The sequence below is a fragment of the Pogoniulus pusillus genome, chromosome 20 (genome assembly GCF_015220805.1).
Source record: "Pogoniulus pusillus isolate bPogPus1 chromosome 20, bPogPus1.pri, whole genome shotgun sequence".
Lineage (NCBI taxonomy): Eukaryota > Metazoa > Chordata > Aves > Piciformes > Lybiidae > Pogoniulus > Pogoniulus pusillus.
The window spans coordinates 9,707,557-9,721,945 of NC_087283.1; the positions used below are offsets into that span (position 1 = coordinate 9,707,557).

General features: G+C 45.4%; 1 protein-coding gene across 18 annotated transcripts in view; it reads left to right on the top strand.

Moving 5' to 3' along the window:
- ZNF469 (zinc finger protein 469) overlaps window positions 1–14,389 on the top strand; it is a 243,180-nt gene that overhangs the window by 29,391 nt on the left and 199,400 nt on the right. Inside the window, exons 3-4 of one of the 18 annotated variants that reach the window (XR_010306017.1) lie at window positions 8,084–8,252; window positions 11,063–12,353. The exons of 11 other annotated variants lie outside the window; for them this stretch is intronic. The gene's annotated coding sequence lies outside the window, so the exon portion shown is untranslated. 6 more of the 18 variants (XR_010306004.1, XR_010306021.1, XR_010306022.1 and 3 more) reach the window with 6 other exon arrangements.

Genomic DNA, 14,389 nt, shown 5'->3' on the forward strand with positions numbered 1-14,389 from the left:
TTCATGCACCTGTCAAGGATTGAGTGCCCAGGCTGGAATTTGTCCTCCCATAGCTGATGGTATCACCTCCACCTAAATCACCTTCCCAGCATTGCTTAAGATGTATTAGCCTTAGCACCCTGGCTACAATGCAGTTCAAGTACAAAATATTGGGTGGAAGAGAGAAATGGTGTCTGTCTAGGACAGCAGAGGGGCTAAAGTCAATGTTCTCTCCTCCATGGTTAAGGTTGGAAAGGACCTTTGTGATCATCCAGTCCAACTGTTAACCCAGCACTGTCAGGTCAGCACTAAACCATGTCCCTCAGCACCGTGTCTCCATGGCTTTGAAATCCTTCCAGTGGTGGTGGCTCAAGCGCTTCCTTGGACAACCTGTTCCAGGGCTTGATAACCCTTTTGGGGAGGAAATTGTTAGCAATACCCAACTATTACAAGATGGTTGTGGAAGCACCAATGAATAGTCCGAACTGTGGAGTCCCTATCTATAAGAGAAGTCAGGCATTGGAACAGGCTGCCCAGGGAGGTGATGGAGGTAGATGAAGGTCCCTGGAGGTGTTCAGAAAATATTTAGGCACAGCACTTTGGTGCATAGTTTCATGGCCATGGTGATGTTGGCTTGATGGTTGGACTGAATGGACTTAAAGGTCTCCAACCAAAGCAATTCTCTATGATTCTAGGATCTCTGACAAAAGCTAAGCCCTGGTGTCTGTAAAAAAGATTGAGCACCAAGGCTCTTGAGTTAGACTTTCATTCTACTGCTGATCCATGGGAATGAGGAGAGAAGTGTCAGTTTCTTCACCTAATCACTTGCAGGCTTGTGATCGCAACATTTACTGATTGTGAACTGGGGCAGTTTTTAATTAGGTAAGCCATGTGATAGGCATTCACCATGCCAGCAAACTCTTTATTGATGTCTGGTCTGATGTTACAGAAGAACAGCTGTGCCAGTGAAACCACAGAGATTTATGGGTTAAATCACAGATTTATGAGTTAAATCATGTTGTGCAGCAGGTTGTTTCCCAGTCCTAAGCTGTGTTGCTGTGATCTGGATGGGACATGGTGGGTCTACAATTCAGCATGCAGCAAGTCTCTCTTTTTGCTCAACGTGTGGTGTAGCATGTAGTGAATGAGGAAAATCATGCTCCAAAATGCTTGGGAAGTGGGGAACAGGGAATTGTGGCTGTCAGAAGGACTCACATGATACTGTGGTCCAGTGGAATCAAATGCTGTTGCTGATTAATCATGTGTTTTTGTGCTAGTAACAACCAATAACACCCTTTTCTTCCCCCAAAAGGACTAAATATAGTCCTGAGAAACTCCAACCAGTGAGGATTGGCACAGGATTGTTACTTTTCCACAAGCCTTGTGGAATGGCCGGTGTAGAAGCTGGCAGTTCCAGGAGCAGATGGCAGAGCAGGCTGCACATAGTGAGTCACTCAGCTTCCCCCTTTCTCCATCCTTGTGAGGAGTGATGTCTCCTGTGCTGGCTTTAGGCATTGCTTCACATGTATCATCTTGCATTGGAAAGAGTGAATGTATGACTTTGGTTTTCCTGGCCCACACATGGAAGATAACAGCCCCTCCATTTCCCTCCCTGTGATGTGATGGAGGTGGAGGAGATGATCCCCCAGTGATTAGATGGTCCACGACCCTTCCAACACACAAATCTGTTTTCCTTAGCGTACATCTCGACACGCTGTGCACATGCTCTGCCCTTGACCCCTGTTCCATGCGTACTACAAAAGTTTTCCATTGATTTCCTGGAGGTCTGGAGATTGCAGACAAGGCTGTCCCTTGGAGCCATCCAGGTCTGGAGTGTATTTAAGTGCCGAAGGGTAGCCAAGTATGAACACGCTGAGATCTCCCAAAAACATGCACGTGAGCAAATCTTCTCTTATCGTACTCCTCTGCACAGCCAAGGGAGAAGTCCCTGGTGGTGCTGATCTCCAAGCCGGGGCACATTCTGGGGAGGGTTTAATTTCCCCTAAAAGTCTGGTGCTGATCACTTGTGAAGTCAGGGCTTCCAACCTGCTGCGCTGTTGATGGTTCATAAATTCATCAGGTTTTGGGCTCAGAGACCACTAATATGACTTTTTTTTTTTATGGCTCCCTTGTAACACAGGCTGCTGAATTATGGTCCTTGAGTTTTACTTTATATGCTTTTTCCATTAACTGAGTTTTGTCTAGTTCATTTATGCCATTCTTTCTGCCAGCCTGGAAACTTGTTGGATTGAAACTGGGGCCAGGACCACATCATCCAGCCCTGAAACTGGGCGCTTTGCTACCCTAAAGAAGGGAGGATGTGTAGGTCACTTATACATCACTATGGCTGGTTAACCAGAGAGGTGGAAGATACCCTCATCCCTGGAACAATTTTAAGTCAGATTGTCTGGAGATCTGAGCAACCTGTTCTAGTTGCAGATGTCTCTTCTGACTGCAGTGGGGTTGGACTAGATGACCTTGAAAGGTCCCTTCCAACCCAAACCATGCTGTGGTTCTCTAAGATGTGCTAAATGAGGAAGCTCTGCATTGCTCTTTTCAGTTCACCTGGGACTTGGAGCTTCTCAGGACCTAAGATTCACAGCAAATAAAAATGCTTCTATATGGAAGATTATTCCATGTATTTGTTAAATATTTGGGGTATTTGTTTTTTCCTGTGAGGATGAATGAAGAGCAGAACCTGGGAGAAAGCCTGGTGATGTTGCTTTTCCCAGCACACTTGGGGTTGGCTGTTGGTGCTGATGGCTATTCTACCACAGAGCTTCTGCAAAGAGATTTCAGTGAAGCGTTGACTTCAGATGTGTGTATGAAATAGGATATGGCTCCTACAGTGAGATTTTCATGTTTCTGGACACTTCCAGTGCCTTTCATGACAATATCTTCTTTTCAGCATCCTGCCTCCCTTTTCCTTCAAAAGCACTACTGGCTCTGGATATGAGTTCCCAGCTAACGGAAAAAGGCTTGCAAGCTCTGATCCCAATTTTATCTATTCCAAGTGTTTTTTGGACATGCCAGTCAAGAAGGCACTGTAGCATAGCACAATATGAAATATTTTGAGTGTCCTGCTGTAGGTCTTGCCTCTATAAATAAAAGCCATTCCAGAAGTTTTGGGAGGATTGATAGGCTCAGGATGTATTTGTTAGCAGGGAGGGCTGGCTGAGATTGAGCTGTTGTAACTCACCCTCCATGCAGAGTGGGAAATTGAATCTGATATTTTCTGTGTGGGAAGAAAGACTCAACAATAAGGAGAGCCTTTTTGATTTGATATGTATTTTCAGAGTGAAATGCTTTGTGTCAGTTTTGGGGTGCTCTAATCTACCTTATGAGAGGAAGTTGAGAGATCTAGGGCTGTTCAGCTTGAAGAAGAGTAGTCTGAGAGGAGATCTTCCAATGCTCAGCAATAACTAAAGGATGTAGGGCAGGAAGGTAGGGCTAGATGGTGGATCTATTTATTTCCTACTCCCTGGACTTTGCTCCTTTTAACAGAAAGCTCAGTTTTCAGTTTTGGTTTTTTACTTCTGTTTTGTTGGGTTTTGTTTGGTGGGTTGATGACTGTTATTCCAGACCAGGAAAACACAGAGTTCAAAATCTCAGTGTATTCTGAGACAGGCCTTATCTTCTCTGTAGTGCTGATCTTCTCCAGCAGAGCAGCCTACAGCTGGCTGTCACTGGTGCCGAGGGGAAGCTGAGGAAAGCTTGCAGCTGCACCTTTGCAGATGGCTGCACTGAGTCTGTTCCAAAAGTCTTTGGTTTTATTGTTGGGGGTGGACACTACATGATGAGTAGCTTTGTATTATGATTACACCAAGGGATGTTGATCATGAGCTCAGCTCCTTCTGAGGTAGGGTTTGTGTATGTCTCTCAGCATCTGAGGGCTTCAACTCTGGAGCTCCCAACGCAGGAAAGACATGGAACTGTTAGAGCAGGACCAGAGGAGGCCATGAAGATGATGAGAGGGCTGGAGCACCTCTCTGTGAAGACAGGCTGAGAGAGTTAGGGTTGTTCAGCCTGGAAAAAGAGAAGAATTTTGGGAGATGTTATTGCAGCCTTCCAGTGTTTCAAGGGGACTACAGGAGAGCTGGAAAGGGACTTGTTACAAAGGTATGGAGTGACAGGATGAGAGATGATGACTTCAAACTGGAAGAAGCTGGATTGATTAGATACCAGGAAGAAATTCTTCCACGTGAGGATGATAATGCACTGAAACAGATTGCTTGGAGAAGTGGTGGAAGTTCAAAGCCTGAAAGTATTCAAAGCCAGGTTGGAGATAGGCCTTTAACCTGATCCAGTGGGAGGTGTCTCTGTGCATAGTAGGGAGATGGGAACTGGCTGATCTTTAAAGTCCCTTCAGTCTCAACCATTCTGTGATCTTTGGGCCTGAGTCTGAGCACTGTAGGATGCATCTGGATGCATATCCTAGTTGGAGACAGCAAGGGCACAAGCTATGAGGAGAAAGCAAGGATATGAATTTGACAATGTGTAGTGTGAGTGGGCATACCTGAACAGGCTTGTTTAAAATGACGTTGCTGGACAGATATTGGAAGAACTCATCCTTGGACGTGTTTCCATTGTTCTCACTGGGATCAGACCCCAAGGCTGAGAACAGCTTGCCCACTTTATGCAACTGAAATCCCTCTCTGGTGTCTTGGCGTGATGTCGACACACCCTCTTTTATTAATAATGAGACCTTTGGGGAAAGGAGAAGTTGATGGGGTGGGGACCCCTTGGTTTAGCTGCGCCAGTTCCACACCCACTCTTCAGCTGGTCTGCTTGCGATCATTGTTCTGGGGCGCAGCAGACCAGGTCAATTACTCCACAACAGCTCCATCTATAACTCTTCAGTCATGCAGCTGTATCAGAATTACAAGGAAAACAACCTCGGTTATCCTAGTTGGATGTGAAAGCAGATGCGTGTTCCATGAGAGGCGCCAGTGCCAGAACGTGGAGGTCAAAGCTGTGCAGTCTTTCTTGGCAAAAGAAAAACCTATCGTATGGAAGCCGGTGCCTGGGGAATCTCCGCCGAGCCGCGGGATGAGCTCCGTGCACAACCGGAGATAATGGTGCTGGGGAGGTGATAGAGCCAGGGAATATTGGAGAGCGGCTCTGCGCGGCTGCCAGCAATCCCCCACAAGCTCAATGGCTGCCCTTCTTCGTGATGAAGTCATTGGAAGCAACAACAGCTTTTATCCAGCAAGGCAACCTGTCTCCAGAAGCTCCGAAGGCAACACTGAGTTTCTGGTACCTCTGGGACCATGATATAAGTAGGTATTTGTATCTTGGCCATCTGTGAAGACGGGTGCTGGTGATACTGCCTTGTTGCCAAGTTTCTTTTCTTTTTTTTTTCCTAGCTAAAAGCTTTCAGCTCTTCTTTCTTGGAGAATGAGGTGCTTAGTGCTGTCAGCAGCACATGAACCATCCCTACAGGAACAGACCCGCGTCCAAGGGGATGTAGGCAATGTGTTAGCACATGTGGAAAAATCCCCTGGTGCTTCCAATTTACACTGGAATTATTGAAAACAAAAAGGAGAGAAAGTTTTTGTTTATGCAGCTATGGAAAACACCACTGATAAGATCTTTTCAGGGCTATTGCAAATCTCCTACAAGATGCTCTTAAAAGCACTAAGTTTTAAGTCTGGGTTTGCAGTTTTCCGTATTTTTTGGAGATACAGAGGGATGTGGGCTTGATCTTTTGGCTTCTGTTGAACAGAGACTAGCATGGTAAGAGCAACCAAACCGTCAGCAATGAGGGGGACCTGAGAGCTGGTGGAGATGAGACACCAGCATGGCAAGTGGCAGCTGGTCCTCTTCTGGAGGAGAATGAAGCCAAGTGTCCAGGTGACAGCTGGAGCCCCATCATGATGATCTGTAATGTCATTTTGATGAGGTTTGCCTTTTGCTCTGAAGAAATCTGCAGCTTTTCATCATCGCTCCCAAGAACTGGATCCATTCTGAAGTGCAACAATACATGGAAAATGGAATATTTTGCTTATTAAAGTAACTTGAAGTTCCAGCTCTGAGGTTGGCAACCAAACCTCAGAGAGGCTAAGGAGCTGGAGAGCACACTGCTCCCCCCTTCCAAAAGCAATCTCTGCCTGTGCCAGCACTTTTATTTATAATGTTAAAATAAGTTGAGTACATTAAAAGGTATTATTGAGGGAGCAAGACTTAAAATCTATCATTTTTATGTTATTAGGCCTGCTCTAAGTGAGGTGTCCTACTGCAAGCAGATAATCTGTCCTTCTGCCTAGATTCCAAACTGGAACTTACTGGAAGCTTTTCACCACAAGAATCTGAGCAAACTGATTATTTTCAACAGAAGAAAAGGGAGATTGAGGCAAATAATATTGAAAGACATAACCTCAAACCACGGTGGAGAAATTTCCTGACAGCAGTTGGATGTCTCATGGCCACCTGATCACTCCTGCTTATATTAGGGGTTTGAGCAGATGCCCATAGGGGAGCTCAGCTGGCTGGGAAGGGCTTAGGGTGGGCTGCACCTGGAGCTAGGGCTGCCTGCCCCCCTTTCTTCATTCTATGCTTTTTTTTTTTTATTAAGAGAGAAAGTCCAGGGAAATCCTGAAGGAATCCAGACATTCTGAGAGCTTCAAATAATCGTGTTGACCTTTGCAAACTGTTCCATCATGTTAATGTCCTGCGGTCTGAGCTGCGACATGTGGAAGCGCTGCTGTCTGGGAAAGGATATTGGGACAATAAAGGTGTTGCAATGAAAGCCAGAACAGACAGCCAGATCCTCAGGAGAGAGGGAAAAGGTACTCACTGCACCTCATCCGCAGGAGTGCCAAGTGTTGGGCTTGCAGAGTATTTTGTGCCAGAGAAAGGTCTCAGTGTCCACCTGAGTTTCTCAGTGAGGACTTTTTGAGGTTAATTTTTGACCGTGAAGCCCATGTGCTTATTGAACAAGCACCAGGGTTGTGTCTGTGCCTGCATCCAGTTGGACAGCCCTGCTGTCCTGCATGCGAGGGTGACACACAGCAGTGTGCCCAGGGTCTCTGGGGGAGTTGTTCTGGTTTTGATCTGCTCCTAGTGCAAGCTTGTCCAGCTTTCTCCAGACTTTCCACAAATCCAAATCCTTTTCGAGCTAAGAATAAGCTGAAAGGTTTTTAGCCAAAAAGGGGCTTTCCATGTGAACATTAGAAGCTTTAAGAAGAAAAGTGTTTTTTGTCTTTAACTCTGAATTTTGGTAAGACAGTTTCAGGGAACTTCAGCACTGTACAAGTTAGATACTGGAGGGGAAAACTGCTGAGGAGATGGAGTGCTAAAACTTCCTGGGACAGCTCTTTGGATGATCTCAATATTATTAGAAGTGTTATTTAGTGTTATCACGGAAGTGCCTGGAGGACATGGCTGGGATCTGTCATGATGAGTGTGATGCTCAGGCAGAACAAGAAACAGAGTGTAAGCAAAGTGCAAATGAGGTGAAGGAAAGGAGAAGGGAGATAAGGGCAGGGAAGGAGCAGGTGAAATCACAGAAGACAGCACTGCGTGGCTAAATGTCTCAGGGTGTCCAACATCATGTTCCTTCAGTCTGCAGGACCTTTCTTACAGCTCAGATGTCCCACTACTACTGGACCTGTCAAAGGATACATCCTTATGACTTAGTCTCAACTCAGTCATAGAATCATAGAATGGTAGAGAGTTTGGAAGGGACCTATGGAGATCAAGTCCAACCCTCCTGCTAAAGCAGGATCACTTAGGACAGATCACATAGGAGCATGTCGTGCAAGAGCAAATGCCACAACCTCTCTGGGCAGCCTGGTCCAGCACTCCATCACCCTCACTGTAAAATAAGTTTTTCTTCACGTTGAGGAAAACACACATCCTGTGTTCCAGTCTGTGTCCCCTGCCCCTTGTCTCCATGTCCCACAGGGCACTGCTGAAAAGAGTGATGTGGTTTAGTGGTGGGTTAATGGTTGGACTTGATCATCTTAGAGGTATTTTCCATTCTTTCTAGTTTCATACACTTCTGATACACCTCAGTGGCTACTCTCTCTGCACCAAGCAGAACACCCTGTTGCATTTTCAATTTCTCCTCAAGACTTCTCTTTAAAACTTGATTTCATTGTAGTCTGGCTGCCCTTTGCATCCTTACACATCTCAGCAGCTTTGAAGTCCTCCTGTCTTCTGTGAAAGCTTTGTGTGAGCTGACTTGGAGCGTACCCTGTGGACTGCAGCCCTCACAGATGGACCACTGGTAGAAAAGTGATAAAGGCTTCAAATTCGATACATCTTGTATGGTTAGTTCTGAAAAAATGGTTAAATAAGGAAGGACCAAGGGAGAAGGAGCTTACTTTCACTGTTGCTATTTTTATTTCTCCTTTTACTGTGTGGTCTCCTCACTTTGAAATTACAGTGTTTTCTTTCCCTCTTCCCCTGATTTAGGGGGAAGGTTTGAGCTCCCCCCTTGCTCCTTTGGATTGGCTCGGCTCCTCAATGGGAAAAATGAGGAGGTTTCTTCAGAATGCTGTGTTCCCTCCTCATTTCCTGCCAGTTGGCATCTTTGCAACATCTCCATGGCTGCATACTTTGGGGATGCAGTGAGATTTCTCTTCTTTTGAGGTTTGCTGCTATTTGCTTAAATTTCGGTGAGCTCCTCTGCGCAAACACGCGGAATTAATTGTGAGGAGCTAACACTGAGATGAACTGTCCCTGGTTCTCTTTTCTTGCTCTATTCTATGTCTGCTTGGGAAGGCACAGCCTCTGCTTTGGGTTTGTCACGATCCTTGCAGATAAGGTTAGATGTATTTTGTCTCTGGATTGCAGCAAACAAAATTATTTCTAGTTTTATTTGCATTCTGCAAATCGAGCCTGATGGAGCCTGCTTTAGTGTGGCATTTTGATCCTCTCTCCCCTTTTAATTTCCTGATCCAGCTGGTTTTAGTTGTTTTATTCCTAGTGGCTGGGCTCCCAGATGTGCTCAGCAGCATGGGAGCAGCTGGATACAGGACCGCTGGTGGCTGTGTGGTGCTTGTCTGGAGCACCACAGGGCTTGGTGGCATTTTTCTCCTGAGCACAGGTGTCCACCATAATGGCCACAGTGCAGATGTCACGTTTGCTGAAATGCTTCCCATTCTCTGGGGTGGTCTTGCAGCTAGAGTGATCCCTCATCTTGGCTTCTAAAAAGGGCTGAGAAGGGATGCCAGTGTTGGTGGCCTTTTCTTGGGATGGGCACTTGCCAAACACGCATCCCAAAGACTCTCCAGCTTGTTTCTGGTAACCCCTCAAAACACAGCCTTTTTGGGCTGCATTGATGTGGGTTGGGTTTGAATGGGCTTTTAGCTCTGTATGCCATTACCAGTTCCCAGAGCCTGGAAAAACACCAAATTCTTTCTGTGGTGAGTCACCTTGCAGAGTGGTGCTACCTTGAGTCCAGGACTTGCCCTGTGTTGATGCAGGACAAACCATTTTGATAGTCCTGTGTTTGGTTCCTGAAGTTAATCTGAGGATGCTTCTGACAGATGCTCCAGGGTATTAACCACTAGCAACACATGCCACACAGCTGATGTCTTCAAAGACTTCTTCATTGTGTTCCAGCCTCTCAACCCACCCAGACCAACTGCAACCAGACAAAGAAACTTGTTTCCTTGAGGAAGTTAACTCTCAGATCCAGTGTATTTGAGCATGGATCCAGCTCTGGGAGAATACATGCTGTGGGATGAGGCTTCAAGGAAGCCTTGAGGACTGATTTAGGTTTTGACTGCAATTTCAAGGTCTCTTTTGGCTTCTGTTCCTTACCTGGGAAATACTGATGTGATGATGCATCATTGTTTCATGAGGGTGACGAGGACTAGCAACATGGTAGCTGAATGCAAGATAATCATCATAATGCTTTGTGTTTGAAGAGGAAATTAGCTTACTTCCTTTCTTTCAACCGAGCTGTGATCCATGGCTACTCTGGGCTTTCTCCTCTAACTAGTGGTGCATATTCAGTCCATCCAATTGATGGAAAGCAGGAGGTGGGATGACATCATCCCACCCTGCCTTCCCACTGCGGAAATTCAATCTGACAGAAGGAAACCTTTCCTTTCTTCTTCTCTTTGCACAGGATCTTTGTCCATTTTTCAGAATGAGCAAAGTGTGAAAACAGATTGGAAAATGATAAAAGAAGTAGGTCACTTCACTGATTCCTCTTCAGCTCTTTTTTCCCCCTCTTGGTTCAGCTGCATCCTCTTTCCTCTCTATCTTTGATTAGAAGCAGGACCTTTTTCAAATCGTATTTCTTGCATTTAATGATGTTAAGTGCATCCTCTCAGCATAAAAAGAAAAACCTGGTGAAGAAGATTCTAGGTGAGTCTGAGGTTCTTGTGAGCCAGCTGCTCTGTGATGATGGGATGGTGAGTGCAAAGAGATGAAAACCAAAATTCTCCTTGGAAAGTTCTTATATCTTACTGAGAAAGCTCTTATCTGGGGTGAAAAATGGTGAATTTGAGTAAACTGACATGGAGTGGTGTCCATCTGGAATATGAAATACTGAATTTCACTGTACAATCACTATGTGAAGAAAGGGTGCAGCAAAACTTCTAACTGCTGCAAACTTCCTCTAACAAATAGGGAAATGTTTCCACAAAAAAACCCAACCAAACCAACTAACCAAACTTACAGCTTTTCAGTGGGAATCTTCTCTGTTTAAGAGTTTTCCTTTTGCTGCTTCCAAGGTTGTCCATAAACCTTTCTAGGAAAATGTTACCAAGCCTCCTACATGGTCTAGGAATACTTATTCCTACTACTGGTCCTTCATTTCTTCACCCTTTGCTTCATCTGATGTATGACCTGGATGCTGTCACCCCCATGGACTTGTTTCTTTCAATACTTTATCTTCTCATCACCAATGACCTAATAATTCACCTTCTCTAGGTTGGGCTGCCTGAAGTTGGAAGCAGGCTCACATTTTGCCTTGTTTAGCAATTTCTCCACCAAGAGTGGATTCAATCATGGGTAGAGAGATCTGGTTTCTTTACACAGCATCTTGAAAATGTGCCAGGATAAGCACCTCCCAGTTTGGGTCAATGGTATTTATAGGCTACATAAGAATATCTTTTTCTTGCAGACTTCCCAGAGATTGCTTTTCTGCTCTGAAGTCAACTGCCTGAACAACAGCAAGGCTATAAAATGTCTGCTACTGTACCCCCCTGATAGATCTCCATGGCTTGTAACAGGACCTTTTCCTACAATAACTCAAATTTAGAAGACTTGTGGTCACAGTGGTTTTTGCCCATAGGACACATGAACTGTTATTTGAAGGTAAAAAGGGTACTGATGGTAAATTGTAAACTTTCCTCTGCTTTGGCTTAATCCTCTGCACAGGCAGGGCTCTGTCTTTTCTCAAGACTTCTTGTAAAGCTTTATACTGCTGAACCTTCTGCGGTTACGACCATGTGTGCTGTGCTCTAACAGCTCAAAGATGAATTCAAAGGGAGTGCTGGACCAGTCCTTCAGAAAATAAAGCTATTGAGCAGATCCACGAGACCTCTCAGACACCAGCTGGGTGAGAGCTCTCCATGCAGACCTCCCGTGCTTTGCTGGTGTTTACTTCCACATCCTCATAAAGCTTAAATCTAGAAGTAGACATATGTACAGCTTGGGATGGACATTTATGCTGTGCTGCATGCCCAGACACCCCATCTCTGAGGTGCTTTCAGGTGGCACTTCTTGCTGCTTGCATGGGGCCTCATTGGTGGTGTGTGCACACACCAAAATAGACCTGGAGCAGAGTGCTAGGGAACTGGGATTTCAAACCATGCAGCCCATCAGCAAGGGTGGGGGGGGTAGAGATGACTTGGGCTGGAGTCAGCATCAGTGTTTTGTACATCCCAAGCCCAAGGACTGCCTGTGTCCCAAATCCATGCGATGTGGGAGCTACTTTATTTCCAGACTGGATAATGCTCCCCACAAAGCCTCTTTCTAAGAGTATTTTCTAATTTCCTGGATTCCCAGAGAGAGGTAGAAGTTTACAAGCTCCAAAGTAAAATGGATTTCCTAACCTCCAAAAAATTCCTGTCTGTCTTCAGTTTGAAATGCTGGCGATAAAAGATTTTTCTCAGGGTGTGGACCACTTCTTTTCCTGCACTGTCTGCTCATCCTAATGAGCTGAGTCCAAATAAAAATGTCTAGTTTTGAGCAATAACAATTAAAAAACAGAAGGCATTTTGTGTAAGACCCAGCTAAGGTGTTTGTGCTGTGTTCCCAAGGATGTCTAAAGAGTAACAACCTAGCGGCTGCTGTGACAGATCAGCACTTGGACAAATGAAGTTTTGCTCTACCTATTGTCTTTGCTTGAAACTGAAAACAAAATGTAGGTTAGTGACTTCTCCATAGTGGTCTTTGGTTCTTGATGCAAATGATGGTGGTAACACAGGAACACACATAGAATTACCAAATCTCACCATGATAGAGGCTGGAAGGGTTATCTAGGATCACAGTGTCTAGATGAGTTTGGCATTTCTCCAGAGAAGGAGACTCTACAAACTCTTTGGGCAATCTGGTCCAGGTCCCCAGCACACTTGCAGCAGATAAGTTTATCCTCAAAGTCAGATGGAACTTCCTGGGCTTGGATTTGTGCCTGTTGGTCCCTTGTCTTGCTGCTGGGCACCAATGAAAAGAATCTGGCCCCATCTTTTTGCCACATGTCCCTACATTTAGCTTTTATCAAGCATTGAGAAGATCTTCTCTCAGGCTGCTCTTCTTCAGGCTAAACAGACTCTGTTCTCTCAGCTTTTTCACCTCACAGATGTGCTCTCTCCTCAGCATCTTTGTAGCCTCTGCTGGATTCTCTCCAGTACTTCCCTGCTGCTGTGAGAAACCAGTCTGCCAGAACTGGGCTCACTCCTCATTAGGTATTGCAGCAAAGGATCTTAAAATCACCATCACATCTCAGAGGTGACAACTGTCTATTGAGCAAGTTACCAAGCAGCACTACAGGCTGGGGACAGAGTGGCTGGAGAGCAACCAGGAAGAAAGGGACCTGGGGGTACTGGTAGATAGTAGCTGACCATGAGCCAGCAGTGTGCCCAGGTGGCCAAGGGTGCCAATGGCATCCTGGCCTCAATCAGGAATAGTGTGACTAGTAGGACAAGAGAGGTTATTCTTCCCCTGTACTCAACAATGGTCAGGCCACACCTTGAGTACTGTGTCCAGTCTGGGCTCCTCAATTCAAGAGAGATGTTGAGGTGCTGGAAGGTGTCCAGCAAAGGGTGACGAAGCTGGTGAGGGGCCTGGAACACAAACCCTATGAGGAGAGGCTGAGGGAGCTGGAGTTGTTTAGCCTGGAGAAGAGGAGGCTCAGGGGTGACCTCATTGCTGTCTACAAGTGCCTGAAGGGAGGCTGTAGCCAGGTGAGATTGGTCTCTTCTGCCAGGCAACCAGCAATAGAACAAGAGGACACAGTCTCAAGTTGTGCCTGGGTAGGTATAGGCTGGATGTTAGGAGGAAGTTCTTGCCAGAGAGAGTGATTGGCATTGGAATGGGCTGCCCAGGGAGGTGGTGGAGTCACTGTCCCTGAAGGTGTTCAAGAAAAGTTGTCTGGTTGATTGGGTAGGGCTGGGTGCTAGGTTGGACTGGATGATCTTGGAGGTCTCTTCCAACCTGGCTGATTCTATGATTCTAAGTCAGTCCTGTGGCAGTGATGCCTGAGCAAATTGCTTTCTTCATCTGGATTGGAGTTGACACCTGAAATGAGAGCACTGCTCTACTGCAGGTCTTCTCTTTCCATGGACATCTTTACAGTACTCTGCAAAACTCAGATGTTCCCCTTCTGCTCTCTGCCAAATTTCCAGCTGGTGTAAATAAGTGTGTAAGTTCCTCTGAGCTCATTGTCAGAGCAGACATCTGGCCTTATTATAATATAGATTTGGATTAAATTCATTGTAATGTTAATGTCTTTAATGTGTTTCTGCTGGGGCATGGACATGTGAAATTAAAGTGAATTTCTGCTAAATGCCTTGTAGGATTGGAGTTATTTGGCTAAAGAAAAAGAAAAATCCTTTTAGTTTAACTTTAACTTGCTCGAGGGGCAAGTAAGTTTTTGACCTGGGGGATTGGATGTGTCTGAGAATCACATTGAAACCTCAAATTTCCTGCTCTTTATTGCTAGGAGAATATTAAGGCTAATTTGAATTGCTAGGGGAAAAGTTAGAGTTAAGATGATGATGATGATGTAGCTAAGATTACAGCTTCTCTGTGAGCAGATGGGTCTTCTGCATGCTTGTGAAAATGAGGTATTTCCTGGTGTCTTCTGGGCTGTCATCAGTTATATAGTAGCTGAGCAATGCAGAGTGAACAGTGTAGTAATGAGATGGAAAAAACCAGGAGATCCCTCCTCTGCTCTATGGGTTTCCCTTACCTTCATTCTGTGCAGGGAAGAGTGGAAGGGGAAGTT